This window comes from Carassius carassius, chromosome 36 (assembly GCF_963082965.1).
Source record: "Carassius carassius chromosome 36, fCarCar2.1, whole genome shotgun sequence".
In the NCBI taxonomy this organism is placed as follows: domain Eukaryota; kingdom Metazoa; phylum Chordata; class Actinopteri; order Cypriniformes; family Cyprinidae; genus Carassius; species Carassius carassius.
The window spans coordinates 26,926,596-26,941,610 of record NC_081790.1 but is presented as its reverse complement, the minus strand read 5'-3'; the positions used below and the strand labels follow the sequence as shown (position 1 = coordinate 26,941,610).

The 15,015-nt window shown below is 42.2% G+C and overlaps 1 protein-coding gene across 1 annotated transcript in view; it reads right to left on the bottom strand.

Annotated features, from left to right (window-relative positions):
• Positions 1–15,015, bottom strand: part of LOC132117501 (protein sprouty homolog 4-like) — a 217,603-nt gene that overhangs the window by 124,214 nt on the left and 78,374 nt on the right. The gene's annotated exons all lie outside the window — the stretch shown is intronic.

Sequence of the window (15,015 nt, the reverse complement as noted above, 5' to 3'; positions counted from 1 at the left end):
ATTTAGGCCTGGTCATTTAGCAGACGCTTTTATCCAAAGCGACTTACAAAGTAGAAGCAATCAGACCATAGAGTGAGCAACAATATACTTGCTGTGACGAGTCTCAGTTTGTCTATCACAGTGCACATAGCAAGGTTTAGGCTGGCCACAATAAAAGGCCACTCTACAGTTTTACTGTATTGGGGGGTCGGGGGGTGGGGGTTCCGAAAACCAGTCAGTATCTGGTGTGACCAGCATTTGCCTCACGCAGTGCAACACATCTCCTTCACATAGAGTTGATCAGGTTGTTGATTGTGGCCAGTGGGATGTTGGTCCACTCCTCTTCAATGGCTGTGTGAAGTTGCTGGATATTGGCAGGAACTGGAACACGCTGTCGTATACGCAGATCCAGAGCATCCCAAACATGCTCAATGGGTGACATGTCCGGTGAGTTTGCTGGCCATGCAAGAACTGTGATGTTTTCAGCTTCCAGGAATTGGGTAAAGATCCTTGCAACATGGGGCCGTGCGTTATCATGCTGCAACATGAGGTGATGGTCGTGGATGAAAGACACAACAATATGCCTCAGGATCTAATCACGGTATCTCTGTGCATTCAAAATGCCAAAAATAAAATGCACCTGTGTTTGTTGTCCACAACATACGCCTGCCCATACCATAACCTTACCACCACCGGGGGCCACTTGATCCACAACGTTGACATGGGGTGGTGCTAGCGCAGTGGATAAGACACATGTCTTTGGTGTGAGAGACCTGGGTTCGAATCCACTGTGAGACACCAATGTGTCCCTGAGCAAGACACTTAACCCCTAGTTGCTCCAGAGGTGTGTGACCTCTGACATATGTGGCAATTGTAAGTCGCTTTGGATAAAAGCGTCAGCTAAGTGAACAAGTGAATAAATGTAATGACATCAGCAAACCGTCTGCCATCTGCCCTGTACAGCTCTGGTGGATCTGTATTAAAGAAAAAAAATCACTAAAAAATAGCATTGACAGCCTTACTTACTGGAGTTCCACAACTATTGGCTTTGTTCTCTCTTTCACTGGACTTTGTGTGTGTAGGTGATGTAAAAGAGGAAAGAAGGCATTTGGACCAAAGCACTGTGAGGCAAGGTAGGGTAGACTCTTTTTAAAAAATTTGTTATGTACAATGCACAGAGTTGTTTTTAATAATATTTTTAGTTGGACAACCCTTAGATGGAGGGGTCCTGTCTCCCCTGACCCCTCTGGGATTTCTGCTTATGCTGCACTGCCGTGATGTTATGTAAAAATAAAATTCTACTTGGATATTGAAGTTTCCTTGTAAATGCATTTAAATTTATAAAATGTTTAATATTGACATATCTTGTTTGCTGCATGCGTCACACTGTCAGGTGCACACACTCCAGAGATAATCACAAACTCTGAGTTGACAGAGAATGTTTATATCACGCTTCGTGGGCCTGGTGAAACTGATCTAAACCAGTTTGGCTTTATTGGGTTTTGCAACACATTCAAACGACCAATTCGTACGTAGGCCTGTCACGATAAAAATGTTTTGTTGTGCGATATATTGCCCAAGCAAATAATTGCTATAAGTGCTATTATTGTCATTTTAAAGACCATTTTATGCAACTGAATATACTGTATAATCATAATGTTACAGCGAAATAATGCAAGAAGGCCTACACACTTCCAAATGACAAAAAAAAAAAAAAAACATTATTTAGATCATGGAAATTAAGTATCAAAATATAAGATACCTTAGAAAACCTGAATAAATAGTAAATAAACATTTCCTAACAAAAAGTGCAAAGTAACAAGTAGAAAAAAATTAAAATGCACAAAGAACTTGTTTTGGGATTTTTCCCTGACCTTCTTTTCTCTGTAAATTAAGGGTGCACACTATTGCTGAAAAACACAGTCACTACTCAGTGATTTGTACAATTTTGTACGATTTGTTTAGACCCCACTGACGGGTAGGTTTAGGGCCGGGGTTAGGTGTAGGTCATTCGCAGAAATTCATACGAATTGTGCAACTCGTAAAATATTGGCTTATATGTACAAATTGCCATGAGATCAGGATGGGTTTTGTCAACTCAAAACTTACTCTCCAACTCTTGAGTTTGTTCATCTCACTTCATGCTACAGGCCACAGGTAATATTAATCCCATATGAACAGGGCTTTAATGAATTACATAAATGTATAGGAACAAAAGCAACTTAGGGACTAATGACTTAATGAATGCAACACAGATTAACAGAGTAACATATAGGACAACTAGGGAAAGTAGGTGAAAGGAAAGTCAATATAGAAAACCACAGACATGTAACAAGAGGCCAAAATAGAAGAGATATGTTGACTCTTCTCAGAACGCACAAGCAGACTATCTGCCGCATTCAGAAACTAACTTAAGTGTGAAATAATGGTCTGACATAAAAAATAAAAAAATAACTTGCAATAGTCCAGACAAGACTAAATAAAGGCATTAATAACAAAAATAGATATTAATTGAGTAAGAGACCTAGTCTGGAAGAAGTAGTAGAAACAACTATTAAACACAGCATTAATCTGCTTGCCATATATTAAGTGATCAAACGCAACTCCTATATTTCTTCTTCTTCTTGTTTTTGCCAACTATGGACCTAAATCAGTGTTAATGTCTGAGCATCCTCTGGTTGGGCAAAAATCATAATATCTGTTTTACTTTGATTTAACTGAACCAAATTGTGAAACATCCAGCTTTTCACCTCTTCCAGACATGCCAAAAGTAAATTTGAACCACAGTTCTCTCCAGATGTCAAAAAGGAGATAAATGTGTGTAACATCAACATACAAAAATAGTAAGACATGCTGTATTTTTTTTTTTTTAAATCCAAAATTGGCAGAATGAGAAATCAGTATACACCTACAATGGGAATATGTTTTTATTTTTCATGTAACGTGAAATTAAGTACAAACTGTTTTTGTTGTAGGATTTTTTTAAACAGTGTTAAAGAACTGACCTTATTCAAACCAACTTAAACCAGAATTATTTCTCAAACATTTACTGCAAGGCTGCTCAAGGCTGTCCATGACTGCTATCATTACCCCCAAAGGAAGTGACGAGCTGGTTTCTTAACTCATGTTTTGCATGCCAGCCAAACCACAAATGCAGCCATAATAATCTCTGAACCCTGTAACTCTTAAATCTGCAGCTCACTGCTAGAAAATGATGAACAGGTCACCGAAACCTTTCCAGCCCACGCTACCAAACTCCCCAGTTTCACTTACGACACTGCAGAGAACTAGCAGCAAAGACATTCTGGTAACACAGATCAAATGAAGTGTTAGTAGGGATTTCACACTAGAGAAAACCCAAATATCCACATACGGTACAACAAACCATTCGATTTACTGAAGAAATAAGTGTTATTTATTCAGTTTAAAATAAATATGCTGAAGTAGAGCCTGTGACCCGTTTTTGTTTTTTGGATGGTGTTTCATGTGCACATCATTATTTTACTAGGCCTGAGGAAAATAATATAAAAACACAACGGGGTAAAAAGAACAAACATCCTTTAAAAATAGTTTCATTTTTTATTTACAGTCAGGAAATTGTCAGTATATTATGATAAAAATATACATTTTTCAAATACTAATAATCATTAAAATCAAGAGACTCCTTTGATAACTAGCAGCAGGTCAGCAAGGAAAATAGTCTTACTCTGTTCCTGTTGTTTTTTATTTTTCCTTTCTTTCTTGTGTGTGTCTGATGTTAGGACATTTAGGGTGCGACAAATGGAAGCTTACAATACAATTCATCTAGATTAATCACTTTGTTTCGACCTGATTCAGCAACATCAAATGAAATGAAGAGGAAGCAAAACAAACATAAAGCCTGCATCTGCCCTCGTTATATTTGTAATGCTTTATTATTAATATACATGAGTGGTGTAGTCTTCTTGTAAAAATCTGAAAGGTTGAAGCTAAAATGTACAAACCCACAATGGAGCCTCGTGAACTCTCTTAAATAAGACAAGAACAATGTGCATTTAATTCGAAATTGTAACATACTTTGATGAAGTGTATGGTGGTGATGCATCAGCCAAGTGTTTTTAGGGAAATTAATAAAAATTTTGCTAATTAATAATTTGCAGCACTAAATGTAAAGGTGCCCAGTAAAGCAGAATCCTAAAACAGATTCATCTTAGAGGTGTATTTACAGGTGCATCTCAATAAATTAAAATGTCGTGGAAAATTTCATTTATTTTAGTAATTCAACTCAAATCGTGAAACTCATGTATTACTTCAGTCTGTGTGCATTTAATTTATTTAAGTCTTTGGTTCTTTTAATTGTGATGATTTTGGCTCACATTTAAAAAAAAAAAAAAACCAATTCACTATCTCAACAAATTAGAATTTGGTGATATGCCAGTCAGCTAATCGACTCAAAACACCTGAAAAGGTTTCCTGAGCCTTCAAAATGGTCTCTCAGTTTGGTTCATTAGGCTACACAATCATGGGGATGACTGCTGATCTGACAGTTGTCCAGAACAATCATTTGCACCCTTCACAAGGAGGGTAAGACACAAACATTCATTGCCAAAGAAGCTGTCTGTTCACAGAGTGCTGTATCCAAGCATGTTAACAGAAAGTTGAGTGGAAGGAAAAAGTGTGGAAGATAAAGATGCACAACCAAGAGAGAGAACTGTAGCCTTATGAGGACTGTCAAGCAAAATTGATTCAAGAATTTGAGTGAACTTCACAAGGAATGGACTGAGGCTGGGGTCAAGGTATACAGACATACAGTGTCAAGGAATTTGGATATAGTAGTCATATCCCTTTTTGTTAAGCCACTCCTGAGGCGTCTTACCTGGGCTAAGGAGAAGAAGAACTGGACTGTTGCCCAGTGGTCCAAAGTCCTCTTTTCAGATGAGAGCAAGTTTTGTATTTAATTTGGAAACCAAGGTCCTAGAGTCAGGAGGAAGCATGGAGAAGTTCATAGCCCATTGTTGTTGTTTGTTTGTTTGTTTGTCTTATGAAGTATTGTAATTTGTTGAGATTGTGAACTGGTGGGTTTTTGTTAAATGTGAGCCAAAATCATCACACTTAAAAGAAGATTTAAACTACTTCAGTCTGTGTGCATTGAATTTATTTAATACATGAGTTTCACAATTTGAGTTGAATTACTGAAATAAATGAACTTTTCATTAACATTCTAATTTATTGAGATGCACCTGTATATATAAATTTAATTATATACGTATGAACATATACATATTTAATTGCCCATATTTTAAAATGTAGGCTTATGTCATAATAGCAATATTATTCAAAATGATTTCACTCAACATGATGACTGAATATAACTGAATGTATGTCCATTTTTGTGATTGTGTGTGATAATGATTGTGATTAAACTACAATATATTCAGGAGGTATTTTTTTTAGAGGATGTCGTTCAAACTAGAACACTAACTAAAACTTTCACTACTGAAAAAAAATAAGTTTCTGTGTGGAACACGAGAGGGCGTACATGCTCTTTGATATTTACTCGAGCTTGTCTTCACGTCACTGACATGAATGCACATTCACTGAGAACAGGAAACGTTTTCGTTTGCATTTTCATTTCAGTTACAATAATATACAGGAGGATTTCTTAACTTTCTCATAAGTTGTTCTTTTTTTCTTCCTTAATCATTCCTATACTGTATAACTATAAAAAGCAAAATTGAATAATCAGCTGAAAAGAGCACAAAACCGCTATTCGCCATCTTATGACATTTTCAGTTTCACAGGGAAACGAAACAACATCTATCAGCAAGTGGTTAACAACTGTGAGTCGCCAAAACATTAACTCATTTTAAAACCATACTGTGATGAAGGCTGTGCTCGTTAATATTTAACAAACCTTCCCTGAGAATGCGGTTATGAACACATAAGATCCACGTGCAGTTTATAAATCCACAAAAAAAAAAGATCCAAAAAGCAGAAAACAAAGGCAAAAGGTAATCCACAAACAGCGTATGAGAAAACAATACTCAAGCAAACAAGGGCTAACATAACATGGTATATATGTATGGGAACCAATAAGAATAAAATAACACACTGGATAAACAATAAGATAAGTGCAAGGGGTGATGGGAACCGAAGTCTAGAACAACACAAACTTCAGTCCAGAAGAGTGCCCTCTGATGAATGGCAAGGGCACTGCAGATGGCTGTGACATGACAAACTTCCTCTGGAGTCTAAGGGTATTTTTGGGGCCTGGAGAAGTTTTGTCATGCCCTGAAATTAGCTTTTTTCAGTTTCTTATAAATATCTAAATGGCTAATCTCAGTGTAATCAGCACAAACTGGGCTATAATAACATGTGAACAGTATGAATGTACATGATTGTGTTTTTGAGAAAAAAAATGTTATGCGTGGTTAGTGAAAATCTAAAAATGTTAAATGACTTAAATAATGCAATAAAACACATACAGAACATTGGTTCCTGGGACTTTTGAGAACTGGAGCTTGTAGCCTAGAATTTTTCTTTCTAAATTATATGAAAATCATCTTGTTTACTTACTCACAGAAAACAATATATTGATTAAAATTTTCTAAGACACTTTTTGTTTGTAAAAGTCATATGCGAGTAGGCGTCAACTATCATGAATATCATTGTGATTTACACCTGAGAAGACAAATGCCTGCATAATGAGCTGCATAATGAGCTGCATAATGAGTCTTTCAGTCAGCTTGTGTCACTGAGAGGGAGGTGTTACAAGAAAGAATGTGAGGAAAAAATAAATTATATAATTTTATGTTTGTAGTATATTTAGAATATATTTAATTATTCCACAAAATAATTTAAAATCCACTTGGGAGTGCAGTTAATCAGTTTATTAGGAACAATCAAAGCTGACTTTCAGTTTTTTTAGGGGGGATAAATTGAAAGAACAGCATTGTTTGTTACATTTGTTACAGTTACATTTATTTGTTACATTTATATTATTTACATCAAGCGTTTGAAGTGTATAGTAGTGTTTATTGTTATTGAATCTTCATAATATTTCACTTGATTATACATTTAGTCAGGAACTAGTAAAATGTTTACACATATGTGAAAACTAGTACACGTTTGTAAATAAATAAAGATCTCTGCTGAATAAAGCGCTTCATTCTTTTTTTCTGAGGAAATCCAAATCTCAAATCCTGAGGTAATCCACATCACATCTTATTGGGGTGAATTATGTCTTATTCCTCTCATCGCGAAGCAAACAGTCAAATAAAAAAACTTGAAGAACAATCTCGCTGCGTTGTCCTCTGTTGTGTGGGCATATTCAAGTCGTGCGCTTCAGTGAAATATTAGACTCTGAATAGGGCATTCAGCGCGGGGGGTGTGGTCACATTAGAAGATAATGAAGGGAGACGTGAAAAACTGACATCGCGTTGTTTTCATATGGATTACTCTATCACAGAATATTTGTTTTTGGCAGCACTTGTTTAGTTTAAAAGTAGATATGTCAAGCTTTCTATAGATATCTCTCTCATGCCTCTTCGTTGAGTATTCACTGAGTTATAGTTCATTTTAATGATGCATTTCTAAATGAAGATCAGCGCAGACAAAGGCTGCAGACAGCGCACCTTGTTTGTTATCTTTATTTTATAAATGCACAAAGTTCTGTTGTTATTATGTCTGTATACAAAAAAAGTAGACACTTTACAGATTCGATTGATGTATTGCTCTTATCTGTACAATCAAAACTGAAAGTGTAATTTAAGTTCTTTTCGGGGTTATCAAGCGAAAATGCCTCATAACACTTAGACGCGTTAATCGACTTCAGAGTGGATTCCAGACGCTCCAAATAAAGTCAAAAAAATCCAGGAGGGAGGCGGAACGGAGGTGGATGGGAGGGATGGCAGGCCAGGCCCATGTAGTGGCAGAGGGCCTGGACACAGAGGTAGAACTGGCAGGACGAACCAGCTCTGACCTCCTTGACCGTAACAGGGTACTGAGTGAATTCAGAGACAGTCTTTGTGACTGTAATAGGCAGGGCTAAAAGATCATGACTGGCTTCTAGGGCCGAGACTAGGATGACATGACCTTTTCAGGATAAATGAAGAGTTCATAAATGAACACCCTGGTTTTGAGAGGAGCTGAGGTGAACACCCCTTCCACCTCTGGAGGCTCTGCAGTAGACGCCGTCACCCGGGGACGAACTGAATCAGTCTTAGGAGTGGACTCATGGACTGGAGTGAGCTCTAGAGTGAACTCAAACTTGAATGGGATCGAGAGTAAACTCATAAGGCCCGGTGTTCTGTCAATTTGTCCTACCCTGACAGATTTTCTTACCTCCCACTAAAACAGTGGGTAGTACAATCCGACAATGAAAAATGCTAATGTAAAGTTATGGTTTATTAACGTCTACACTTACCACAACCCTAAACCTACCCTTAGAGTAATGCAAATACAGTAATAGTGTTATATTCCCCTCCTTGAACTGCCACCTTAACGTGGTGGAGGGGTTTGAGTACCCGAATGACCCTAGGAGCTATGTTGTCCGGGGCTATATGCCCCTGGTAGGGTCTCCCAAGGCAAACAGGTCCTAGGCGACGGGTCAGACTAAGAGCAGTTCAGAAACCCCTTATGAGAAGACCAAATCAAAGGACCGTGACGTCGTCCGGTATGGCTCAGCCGGGGCCCCACCCTGGAGCCAGGCCCGGGTTGGGGCTCGTATGCGAGCACCTGGTGGCCGGGCCTCCCCCCACGGGGTCCGGCCGGGCTCAGCCCGAAGGAGCGACGTGGGGCCGCCTTCCCGTGGGCTCACCACCTACAGGAGGGACCGTAAGGGGCCGGTGCTTAGAGAATCGGGCGGCAGTCGAAGGCGGGGGCCTCGACAGCCCGATCCCTGGACACGGAAACTAGCTCTAGGGACGTGGAACGTTACCTCACAGGCGGGGAAGGAGCCCGAGATTGTGCGTGAGGTTGAGAGGTTCCGACTAGCGATAGTCGGGCTCACCTCTACGCACAGCTTGGGCTCTGGAACCACACTCCTCGAGAGAGGATGGACTCTTCACCACTCTGGAGTTGCCCATGGTGAGAGGCGGCGGGCTAGTGTGGGTTTGCTTATAGCCCCCCAGCTCAGCTGCCATGTGTTGGAGTTTACCCCGGTGAACGAGAGGGTCGCTTCCCTGCGCCTTCGGGTCGGGGATAGGTCTCTCACTGTCGTTTGTGCCTACGGGCCGAACGGCAGTGCAGAGTACCCAGCCTTCTTGGAGTCTCTGGGAGGGGTGCTGGAAAGTGCTCCGACTGGGGACTCCGTCGTTTTACTGGGGGACTTCAACGCCCACGTGGGCAACGACAGTGACACCTGGAGGGGCATGATTGGGAGGAACGGCCCCCCTGATCTGATCCCGAGCGGTGTTCAGTTATTGGACTTCTGTGCTAGTTACAGCTTGTCCATAACGAACACCATGTTCAAGCATAAGGGTGTCCATCAGTACACGTGGCACCAGGACACCCTAGGCCGTAGGTCGATGATCGACTTTGTGGTCGTTTCATCCGACCTCGGGCCGTATGTCTTGGACACTCGGGTGAAGAGAGGGGCGGAGCTGTCAACCGCTCACCACCTGGTGGTGAGTTGGATCCGATGGCGGGAGAGGAAGCTGGACAGACTCGGCAGACCCAAACGTACTGTGAGGGTCTGCTGGGAACGTTTGGCCGAGTCTCCTGTCAGAGAGATCTTCAACTCCCACCTCCGGCAGAGCTTCGACCGGATCCCGAGGGAGGCTGAAGATATTGTGTCCGAGTGGACCATGTTCTCCACCTTCATTGTCGAAGCGGTTTCCGGTGCCTGTCGAGGCGGCAATCCCCGAACCCGGTGGTGGACACCGGAAGTAAGGGATGCCGTCAAGCTGAAGAAGGAGTCCTATCGGGCCTGGTTGGCTTGTGGGACTCCTGAGGCAGCTGACAGGTACCGGCAGGCCAAGCGGACTGCAGCCCGGGTGGTTGTGGAGGCAAAAACTCGGGCCTGGGAGGAGTTCGGTGAGGCTATGGAGAAGGACTATCGGTCAGCCTCGAAGAGATTCTGGCAAACCATCCGGCGCCTCAGGAGAGGGAAGCAGTGCCCTACCAACGCTGTTTACAGTAGAGGTGGGGAGCTGTTGACCTCAACTGGGGATGTCGTTGGACGGTGGAAGGAATACTTCGAGGATCTCCTCAATCCCGCTGTCACGTCTTCCATTGAGGAAGCAGTGGCTGAGGGCTCAGATGTGGACTCGTCCATCACCCAAGCTGAAGTCACCGAGGTAGTCAAGAAACTCCTCGGTGGCAAGGCACCGGGGGTGGATGAGATCCGCCCTGAGTACCTCAACTCTCTGGATGTTGTGGGGCTGTCTTGGCTGACACGCCTCTGCAGCATCGCGTGGCAGTCGGGGACGGTGCCTCTGGGATGGCAGACCGGGGTGGTGGTCCCTCTTTTTAAGAAGGGGGACCGGAGGGTGTGTTCCAACTACAGGGGGATCACACTTCTCAGCCTCCCTGGGAAAGTCTATGCCAGGGTACTGGAGAGGAGAATCCGGCCGATAGTAGAACCTCGGATTCAGGAGGAACAGTGTGGTTTTCGTCCAGGCCGTGGAACACTGGACCAGCTCTATACCCTATACTCTATACAGGGTGCTGGAGGGTTCATGGGAGTTTGCCCAACCAGTCCACATGTGCTTTGTGGAGAAGGCATTCAACTGTGTCCCTCGCGGCGGCCTGTGGAGGGTGCTCCGGGAGTATGGGGTCCGGGGCCCTTTGCTAAGGAGCAGGAGCTTGGTTCGTATTGCCAGCAGTAAGTCAGACTTGTTCACGGTGCGTGTTGGACTCCGGCAGGGCTGCCCTTTGTCGCCGGTTCTGTTCATGATTTTTATGGACAGAATTTCTAGGCGCAGCCAGGGGCCGGAGGGGGTCAGGTTTGGTGACAACACGATTTCGTCTCTGCTCTTTGCGGATGATGTTGTCGTGTTGGCCTCATCAAGCCAGGACCTTCAGCATGCACAGGGACGGTTTGCAGCCGAGTGTGAAGCGGCTGGGATGAGAATCAGCACCTCCAAATCCGAGGCCATGGTCCTCAGTCGGAAAAGGGTGGCTTGCCCACTTCAGGTTGGTGGAGAGTTCCTGCCTCAAGTGGAGGAGTTTAAGTATCTTGGGGTCTTGTTCACGAGTGAGAGAAGGATGGAACGGGAGATTGACAGACGGATCGGTGCAGCTTCTGCAGTAATGCGGTCGATTTACTGGTCTGTCGTGGTGAAGAAAGAGCTGAGCCGCAAGGGGAAGCTCTCGATTTACCGGCCTATCTACGTTCCTACTCTCACCTATGGTCATGAGCTTTGGGTCATGACCGAAAGGACAAGATCCCGGATACAGGCGGCCGAAATGAGCTTTCTCCGCAGGGTGGCTGGGCGATCCCTTAGAGATAGGGTGAGAAGCTCAGTCACCCGGGAGGAGCTCAGAGTAGAGCCGCTGCTCCTCCACATCGAGAGGGGTCAACTGAGGTGGCTCGGGCATCTGTTCCAGATGGGAGGAGACCCCGGGGAAGACCTGGGACACGCTGGAGAGACTATGTCTCCCGGCTGGCCTGGGAACGCCTCGGTGTCCCCCCAGAAGAGCTGGAGGAAGTGTCTAGGGAGAGGGAAGTCTGGGGTTCTCTGCTTAGACTGCTGCCCCCGCGACCCGGCCCCGGATAAGCGGAAGAAGATGGATGGATGGATGGTGTTATATTCACAGTTGTAGCTAGAAGGGATACAGCTACAGGAAACCAACAATAAATACTTTTTTTCTACCAATTAGATTGTGCAGGAAACTATAGTTCATTTATGTAAGGGAGGTTAGCAAAATAAACTCTGACAAATTATACCCTAAAAATCTTCATAGAGTAGACTACCAGTAAAACTGATACAATTTTAGGACCAAAAATTATTCAGACCAGTTCTGGGGGAAAAAAAAAATTAACTTCAGGTTTGCATGAAGCTGGGTGACGGCATGGCCAGGAGACTACAGGCAGTCATTAAGGCTGAGGGTTGCCCGACTAAGTATTGATAGTTGTGTAATTACTGTCATACTAACAGCTGTCTGAATAATTTTTGGTTTATTGGAATCAATTACATACCTTTTTATCAAAGTTATCTAACATTATCAAGCTGAATTTGTTCTGACACAGTTTAACTGAGTTCTTGTCATATTTTATTACCATCTTCTAAACCATAGAGAATAAACTGTGATAATGTGAGAAAGGTTGAAGGTGTCTACATAAATTTAGGTTTGACTGTATCTATTTAATAAATTATGTTAACCAGCTAACATTATACATATTTTTGGGTTTCTGTACCCAATATTTAAAAAATGTACAAATGCAATAAAAATATCGGTACTTGATATCGGCAAGCAGTGGCGTACACAGTGGGGCGGGGGGGTTAGAGCCCCTCCCCTTTGAGGTTCGACGCTAAAGTGCCCTTGCTGTCCGGTCTGCGATTTCTGCCGAGGGTAGCATATTAATATTTTGATCGTGGATGATAAAAATTACTCCACGATCCGCTTTTGAAGGAATATTGTTGTATTGTGCTGCAGCGCACATTCTATCAACTGCAGTTCTGATGCCACCGAATCAATATACTGCGATATACATTAAGATCAGTGTTAACTCAGTGGTAGAGTTACTCTCAAGGGACACTGCTTTTATTCACAAAAGAAAATGTATTTTGCATCTGGTTTAAAGCCTTACTGGTTACTTAAATGTTTCATTCGTGTGCTTTTTTTGACATGTGGTTTTTCTGAGCACAATCAAAGCACTTACACACGCAATCTAAAAATCCCGTCAAACTGTGCCTGATAACTGACCTAAGTTATGTTTTGTGCTAGTACTGTCAAAACACAAGGTTTATGTATAGATTCTGTATTTGTAATGTGTATCGTTGTTGTAATTTTTTAATAACAAAAATAAAATGACAAAGATTTCTATCTTTACACATGCACTTTGGCCTAGAGATCCACCTTACTTTTTCATATTTTGTTACCTTAAAAGCTTTATAATAGGGAAATGAGTTTAGCTGTGATGCTCAAATAGCTTATAAAATAGGAAAACCAACATGACAAAGAATCTTGATGAAATCATGAAATAAAAAAAATAAATAAAGAATAGTTATATTTGTATCATATCGCCCAACCCTAGCCCAGGGGGAACAAACCCATACAGACTCCAAACCCCTGCTCCCGGGCTGCAATTGTGTCCTCGTATCGCCATTTCACTCCTTCCCCTCGGGAGGTCTGTGCATGCCACTGTCGGCAAGTACCAAAAATAAAAGTATCTGTATCGGGCGCGTACTGGAAAATTGGTATTGGTGCATCCCTAACCACCGTAGTCGGGTCCTCCAGAACCAGGGCTGGACTGGGACAAAAAATCGTCCCGGGCATTTTTGCCCAGACCGGCCCACTATATGATCATAAACACCACCCATCTTTGCACGCCCTTAATTATATGCATACCAACTGCTATTCATTAAAACCACTAATGCCATGTAATGAGTGAGTATAGGAACGAGTGAGAGTTAACAGATGAAATAAGTCAAAATTGTATATATATTAATACAGTTGAACTATACTCCACAGCGGTGAATCCTAAAACAAGCTATAAGCGGCTGTGGCATAGCAATACCAGTATTTCTTACAGGATTTTTGTTAAAACTATGGTGGTGTGTCCTCGGTCCTTCTAGGGGGGTTCGGGGGCATGCCCCCCGTGAGAAAATTTTGTGCATTTTAATGTTAAATTCATTAATCTGGTGCACTTTGAGAGTTCAAAATTAAAAGCTCCAACCCATATTCAGTGTGCAAATTAAACAAAGAAAAATTCGAACCTCTTTTAGTTACAGTGTCTATTTACATTACACCTATACATAATAATAGTTATAATATTAATCCAATGACCGTAATAGCCATATTTTGTAAAACAAATGCACAAAAAAATAAAGGAAACTTTCTTAATTAGTTGTACCAATTTCTATACTTGAAAGAGATAAGCACATGATCTTTTATTTTGACGCAAACTGCATCAAGCTTTTATTTTGGCGGAAAACATGGTTTACAAACGCCTCTTATTAAATTTCTAGTGAATTGCGGTAATCGTCAACTATGCAGATGTGGAAATAATCTACACTCATGACATGGCCTAAGTGTTTTGAAAGAAGTTATGCTTACCGCAGGCTCTACACTTTCTCATCTCTCTCCTGATCCTCCGTCCTCACTATCATCATCTGCCACAGGAGCTGATGAAGTTCAGAAAACATATATTTTGACAGTTTACAGTGTCTGCTTTAAGGGCCTGGTTCTATTTTTTCACGCTATTTATCTGCACATTCCTTGCGTTTCTTCTCCATCTTTTTTTACAGATACACACTGACACTGCTGCCGCTCGCTCACTCGTTTAAAGTTGTGATTAGGCCAGCCCAGTGTCAATCAAGAAAAGAGCCAATGGGCCGCTGATCTACGTGTTTCATGGGCTGGTCTGTCAGAAAAAAAAACTAACACTGACTTTGACCAATGCATTACACCGGCACAAACCCAGAGCCGCCAATTAAGCAAAACAAAACAAAACGAATGGGCCGCCGATGTACAAATTTTATGGGCCGTTAAAAAAAAAGAAAAAAAAAAAAAAGAAAAAAAGTATGAGTATGAGATATATCGGCCCAAAAAGCACGTCGGCCCACCGGGCAAATGCCCGGTATGCCCAATGGCCAGTCCAGCCATGTCCAGAACCCCCGGATTTGGGAACACAGGAGCAGAATTAGCTGCCTTCCTCCTTTTCACCCTACATTTACAGAGTAGTGATAGGGAAACTTCACTGTTCTCTGGAGAATTTGGAGCGGATTTTGGCATCTCCGGGGGCACTGCAATGTCTCAGACTGACCTGGTTGTGCCACTTAACTTTGGAAACAGAGCTTCCATCTCACACTGGGGCCAAGGTTCATCCAGGCAACCATTAAAAAAAGTAATTGAGTGCCAAATCATTTTAATACAGCCCCACCGCTAAAG